This window comes from Arachis hypogaea, unplaced genomic scaffold (assembly GCF_003086295.3).
Source record: "Arachis hypogaea cultivar Tifrunner unplaced genomic scaffold, arahy.Tifrunner.gnm2.J5K5 arahy.Tifrunner.gnm2.scaffold_164, whole genome shotgun sequence".
NCBI lineage: Eukaryota > Viridiplantae > Streptophyta > Magnoliopsida > Fabales > Fabaceae > Arachis > Arachis hypogaea.
Genome location: NW_027255539.1, coordinates 17207 through 24290, shown reverse-complemented (window position 1 = coordinate 24290; position 7084 = coordinate 17207). Strand labels below are relative to the sequence as shown.

At 39.9% G+C, this 7084-nt stretch overlaps 1 non-coding gene across 1 annotated transcript; it reads left to right on the top strand.

The window, feature by feature from the left end:
• Positions 1-1728: 1728 nt before the first annotated feature.
• On the top strand, positions 1729-1832 carry LOC114927312 (small nucleolar RNA R71). The gene has a single exon (XR_003817635.1). It is a non-coding gene; the product is annotated as a small nucleolar RNA R71 (small nucleolar RNA).
• The last annotated feature ends 5252 nt before the right edge of the window (positions 1833-7084 follow it).

Genomic DNA, 7084 nt, shown 5'->3' with positions numbered 1-7084 from the left:
TCCTCTGCCAATTCCTTTATTGTTTCCTCAAAAGTTTCTTGTACTGCAATGTCCACTACATCAACCCTCATGCATTCCCTTAGTGATTCTGATGGATAGCTCATTGCCTTGAATACATTAAACACCAATTTCTCATCATGTAGTCTAAGAGTGAGTTCACCCTTTTGTACATCTATGATGGCTCCAGCAGTAGCTAGGAAGGGTCTTCCCAGAATTATTGAAGCTTTGGCTTCTTCCTCCATATCTAACACCACAAAATCAGCAGGAAATATAAATTCTCCCACTTTCACCAACAAATCCTCAACTATCCCATGAGGGAATTTAAAAGTTCGATCTGCCAATTGGAGGGCCATTCTTGTTGGTTTGGCTTCCTCAATCTTCATTCTTCTCATCATTGTTAGCGACATCAAATTGATGCTGGCCCCTAAATCACACAAGGCCTTCTCCACCATGACTTCTCCTATAATGCAGGGGATTTGGAAACTGCCTGGGTCCTTCAATTTCTGAGGCAATTTGTGCTGAATGATGGCACTGCATTCTTCAGTTAACAACACAGTTTCCTCATTTCTCCAGCTTCTCTTCTTGGTCATTAATTCTTTTAAGAATTTTGCATAGAGTGGCATTTGCTCTATTGCCTCAGCAAAGGGAATGTTGATTTGAAGCTTCTTGAAAATCTCCAAGAACCTGGAGAATTGGCCATCCTTTTCACTTTTCATCAAACGTTGAGGATAAGGTGCTTTAGGTGTGTAAGGCTTCAGGACCTCTTTTTCTTTTTCTTTTGTTGCAAACGGTGTAACAGATTGTCCTTGTTCTTTGTCTTTCACATTTTCCTTTGCTTCATCCTCTGTGGTTTCCCTTGAAATCTCCTTTAGATTCTTTCCACTTCTGAGGGTTATGGCCTTACATTCTTCCCTTGCAATAGCCTTGGCAGCATGAGAACCGCTTGTCCCAGGGGCTTGCTTAGTCAAATACAAAATTTGATTTTCTAGCTTCTGGATGGCAGCTCCTTGGTTTTGCAAGTTAGAATTTACTTCTTCCTTAAAAGCTTTCAATTCAATTATGTCTTGGCTCATGGTTGCAAGCATTCCTTCTATCCGGTTTAATTGATCTTGAAATTGTTGGTTCGGATTAGGTTGGGTATGTTGATTATTTTGGCCATGATATGGTGGTTGGGAGTAGGTGCTTTGTGTGGCTTGGTATGATCTTTGGTTGGAGTTTTGGTATGTGGAATTGTTATGTTGGTTGTGGTTGTAAGGTTTGTGGTTTTGTGGTTGGGTTTGTTGGTTTCCCCACCCAAAGTTTGGGTGGTTTCTCCAGCCTGGGTTGTAAGTGTTGGAATGTGGATCATATGATTGCCTTTGTTGGTTTCCCACATAGTTAGCCTCATCCCAATCACCTCCTTCAATGCCTATTTCCTCTTGATCTTGTGTGTGTATTGCAGCCACTTGCTTTGTTTCTAATTGCCTGGTAAGCTCTGCTAGTTGCTTGGCAAACACCTTGTTTTGGGCTAGAATTGTATCAACATGGTTCAGCTCCATGACTCCCTTAGTGTTGTGCCTTTCTGATGCATAGTAGTACTCATTCTCAGCCACTGTCTCGATCACTTCAATGGCTTCTTCCACAGTCTTTTTCCTGTTCAATGAACCTCCTGATGAATGGTCTACAGCCTTCCTTGATTCATAAGAGAGCCCATCATAGAAGATGTGCAGTTGCACCCAATCATGGAACATGTTTGGTGGGCATTTCCTTGTCAAGTCCTTGAATCTCTCCCATGCCTCGTAGAGAGTTTCACCATCTTGTTGTCTAAAAGTCTGAACCTCAGATCGAAGCCTATTGACCTTTTGTGGAGGGTAGAAACGTGCCAGAAACTTGCTTTCCACCTCATCCCATGTTGTTAGACTCCCCCTTGGGAATGATTCCAGCCACTTAGCTGCTTTGTCCCTAAGTGAAAATGGGAACAAAAGCAGTTTATAGGCATCTTCCTGGACTCCATTGGACTTCACAGTGTCACAAATTCTCAGGAATTTTGTGAGATGTTGGTTTGGGTCTTCATTAGCACTTCCTCCAAAGGAACAATGATTTTCCACAAGTGATATTAGCTGTGGCTTGAGCTCAAAATTGTTGGCCTGAATGGGTGGTTTCTGGATGCTACTACCACAATTCCCAGAGGTTGGGTTTATGTATGAACTAAGAACCCTCCTCTCAGGGATGGCATCGTTTCCATCAGCTCTCTCATGGTTGTGAACTTCTCTATCCATGTTGAGATCTAAAGCTTCCTCAAAATTGTCCTCAGATTCTCCTTCAGATTCCTCTTCTCCCACTACTCTCTTCCCTCTTGCTTCCCTTCTAAGTCTATGAAGGGTCCTCTCTGGTTCGGTATATGGAGGAGTTGATGTCTCTCCTCTCCTACCTGTCATACAAGAACACAGCTCAAACACAAACAAGTGAAATACTATTGGTTAATGGAAGAGTATGGTTAGCTCAATTGAGGAATTAATTCAAACAGTTAGTGAGTCAGTGAGTTAGTTGAATGAATTTAAAGGCATAAAGAAGGAAAGCATGTAACCAAGTGCAGAAATTAAAATTCAACAAGTATCTTGAACAGAATTAACAAAGCAAGAGAAAATTGCTCAATCTAGTTAGCTTCCAATTTGAGAATTGTCAATCGAAAACCAATCCCCGGCAACGGCGCCATAAACTTGATGCACATAAACTAGTTATGCTACGATTTAGGAAATTGCACGATCGGCAAAATTCCTTCCGGCAAGTGCACCGGTTATCGTCAAGTAAAAACTCACAATAGAGTGAGGTCGAATCCCACAAGGATTGGTTGAATGAGCAATTCGGATTAGAAGTGTGTTCTAATTGAGCGGAATCAAGGTTTGAGATGAGAATTGCGGAATGTAAAATTGGCGGGAAAAGTAAATAACAAGAAAATTAAATGGCGGAATCTTAAATTGCATGAATTAAAGAGCAGAATGTAAATTGCTGAAATTAAAAGGGAATGGGGGTGATTGCAAGAATTGAGTTGCAGAATGTAAAGAGAAGATGGAAATCAGAAATGGGAATTCATTGGGTTATAGGAGATATTGAGATCTCCGAATCAAAACATGTTTATCTCTTCCTCAACCAATGCGTTCATTGAATTTTGCTTGGCAATCTTATATGATTGGATCCCAATTCCTTGGCTCACCAATGCTCTCTAAAAACAAACAAATTCCCAATCCCTTGGTTTAAATGTTCATAAGAAGAGATGATGCTTGATCACTGATTATACCACACAATTTCATGAACCACAATTTGGTAGGATTACATGTCACAATATCCATCCAAACCCCAATCCAATCCACTGTGAGAAAGCTTCTCTAGCATGAATCCTCCATTCCTTTCCCAAGGCTCCGAAGGATTCCAAGTATGAGTAGTTTCTTTCCCAAGACAACTACTCAATGGAATTAGATCGAGAAGCTTTCTAACAAAATTCAAGAGAAAAGATTGAAGAAGAAGATAAACTATTATTGATTCATTGAATTACAATAGAGCTCCCTAACCCAATGAAAGGGGGTTTAGTGAATCATAGCTCTGAATTCAATTACAAAGAAAAGGAAAACTAGCTAAAAGTGAAAGTAAAAGTCCTCTCTAACTTAACTTCTATCCTATTTATACACTTTCTATATTGAGCTTCAGTTGTGCTTCTTGGGCTTTGAGGCCTCTCCTTGCTTTCCTTTTGCCTTGGGTTTATGATCCATAATCTTGATGAGGTTGTTGATCCGAATCCTGTAACATTTATTGAGCCAACTTAGTGATAATCAAATAATGACACATGACTCAATAAATTGAGATTTCAAACTCATCAATCCTTCAGGCCCAATCCCATAAACCATGATATTCAATTGGGTTTCATACCAAAGTAAGTTTAAGTTAATATTTGTGCTCAAAGACTAACTTAAATCACAATATTTTTGGCCCAGAAACCTTTTCCAAGAGTGGCGTTTAAGTTGTAGTTTAAGCTTAAACTGCAGCTTAAACGCCAGACACTTCCAGTGAGGCCTTTTGTAGAAGCACGTTTAAGCTTCAGTTTAAGGTTAAACTGAAGCTTAAACGTGGAAATGGAAGAAGGTAGCCCTGGAGAGTCATGTAGTCGAACACGTTTAAGCTTCAGTTTAAGGTTAAACTGAAGCTTAAACGTGGAGATAGGAAGGGCAGCCCTGGAGGTCGAACACGTTTAACCTCCAGTTTGAGGTTAAACTGGAGGTTAAACGTGGAAAAGGGTGGAGGCATACTGGAGGTCGAACACGTTTAACCTCCAGTTTGAGGTCAAACTGGAGGTTAAACGTGGAAGCTTAGAATGGTGGCCCTGGAGGTGTCGAACACGTTTAACCTCCAGTTTGAGGTCAAACTGGAGGTTAAACGTGGAAATGGAGAGAGCAACCCTGGAGTAGAAAAGCTGTCGAACACGTTTAAGCTCCAGTTTGAGGTCAAACTGGAGCTTAAACGTGGAATGGCTCCCTGGTACTCTTCCTGGTTCTGGCGTTTAACCTCCAGTTTGAGGTCAAACTGGAGGTTAAACGTGGAACTCCTCCCTGGGTGGCATACTCATTCTGGCGTTTAACCTCCAGTTTGAGGTCAAACTGGAGGTTAAACGTGGAATGCTTCTTTAGTGAGGCTTTTCATTCTGGCGTTTAACCTCCAGTTTGAGGTCAAACTGGAGGTTAAACTTCAATTCCAGCATTTCTTATCCTTCATGATTTTTGGCGTTTAAGCTCTAGTTTAGGCTTAAACTGGAACTTAAACTCCACATGTGATATTCAAGCTTCCTTTATTGATTTTGTTGCTTCCTTGCCTAGCCTCTTCTTCCCTGAAATCATCCAAGCAATTGCATCAAAGTCTTGCAAAATTTCATGAGAAATCTTCCATTCATAGCATTTAAGTATTATAACTAAAACTCATGGAATATGCATCAAAATCATGTTGTTTGGATGGTTCATTGCTTTGTTCTTCATTTAACCATTTTTGGTTACTTTAAGCTCAAGAAAATGCATAAAACAACTAAAACTAACAGAAAAATGCTAGTGAAACTAGCCTATGATGCCTTGGCATCATTTTGTTTATGAGATGGCAAGAAAGTAAATTGAGCGAGTAAGTAAAGAAAGCAAAATAAAGAACTCTTCGCTAAGACTTGGGTACTTGAGATCACAATCCTAGTTAACACCAATTATTGATAATTATGAGAGGCCAACCCATTAAGTCTACTTCTCGAAGCCTTAAGTACGTAACATTTACTCCTAGACTGGAAGTCTGTCAAATAGGCCCAATCACATCCACCTATAAGTCCTAACCTCCCTACCAATTGGCTTAGTAGTGGGTTAGCGTCACTGAGTTTCAAATTGATCACACAGGGTTCTCAAATTACCAAATCCATTGTATCCAAAATTCAAGATCACTCAAGTCCCTTGGCCTAGACCAAGAGTTGATAAAACTACTCAAGAACAAGAGAGAGCATTTCATCGGACACTTAGAGTGCAATAAAAGTTGACATCATAAATTGAAAAGATACTAAAATCTACCACTATTAATTGCAAGAAAAGTGAGGTCACAACTCAATTCATCAATTAAAGACACATCAACATCAAAATTGCATTAAATGTAAACAAATCCAACATGAGTCATCATCACAAACGAGAGCAAATTGAGAAACTAGCATAAAAACTAAGAGGATCAAGGTGTAGAAATGAGAAATTATGGAAGAAACAAGATGAGATCAAGTAATTAAACATGAAATTGAAATATTCTAACCTAATCCTAACCTAATTCTAGAGAGAAGAGGAAGCTTCTCTCTCTAGAAAACTAACTAAAGGCTCATGTTGGCTAAACTAATTGCTCCCCCCTTTGCTTGGACTTCAATTCTACATGAAATACACTCAGAAACAAGTTGGATTTGGGCCTGGACAGCTCAGAAATCGCCCCCAGCGTTTTGCCTTCAAGTGGGCCACGTGAGAGTATCGGCGTGTGCGTGCCATGTGCGCGTGCGCGTCACTGGCAAATTCTCAATCCGCGCGGACGCGGCATGTACGCGAGCGCGTCCATAGGCGAAATCACTTTTGCGCGTGCGCGCCTGGTGCGCGTGCGCGTCCTTTGGTGCATTTCCAATCTTTGTTTCTCCATGCATTCTCCCTTTTTGTATGCTTTTCTCCTCATTTCTTCCATCCAATACTTGCCTTACGGACCTGAAATCACTCATCAAACACATCAAGGCATCGAATAGAATTAAAGTGAATTAAAATCACCAATTTAGGGCCTAAAAAGAATGTTTTTACACTTAAGCAAAATTTCAAGGGAGAATTACAAAACCATGCTATTTCATTGAATAAATGCGAGAAAAAGTGACAAAATCCCCCAAAATAAGCACAAGATAAATCACGAAATCGGGGTTTATCAAATCTCCCCACACTTAAACTAAGCATGTCCTCATGCTAAAATCAAGAAGAAGCAAAAGGGTATTAACATTTATTCAATGCAACTACTAAATGCAATCTATCTACATGATGCAATGTCTTAGTCAAAATAAATCAACCTCCAAGAATACGCATATAAGCACAAGGGCTAAGGTATTAGCGATAAAGCAAACCACAATTGGATTGAATCATTGAAAGAGTTCACAAACTTGCAAGAAAAGATGATCATGGGTGGAAACATGTATTTGAGCGATCGAACCCTCACCGGATGTGTATCCGCTCTAAGCACTCAAGTGTGTGGGGTTGATTCACTCAATTCTCCCTTAATCATACTTTCCAAGATTTGGTTTTCATCTAACAATTAACAATTACTTTATGCATGCATACAAATATCATGAGGTCTTTCCCATAGGTTGTAATGGGGCTAGGGTTAAGGTAAGATGCATATGGTCAAATGAGCTTGAGATTTGAATCTTTGATTAGCTTAAACTTCCCACCTAACCTATGACAACCTATACAATTCTAAACAAACCTAACTACCCATTCTTCACCTTTTTCACACACTCATGTATTCTCTTTTGATCACCACACTTATGCATTGACTCTTATTGAACTTCACTTTGGGACATTTT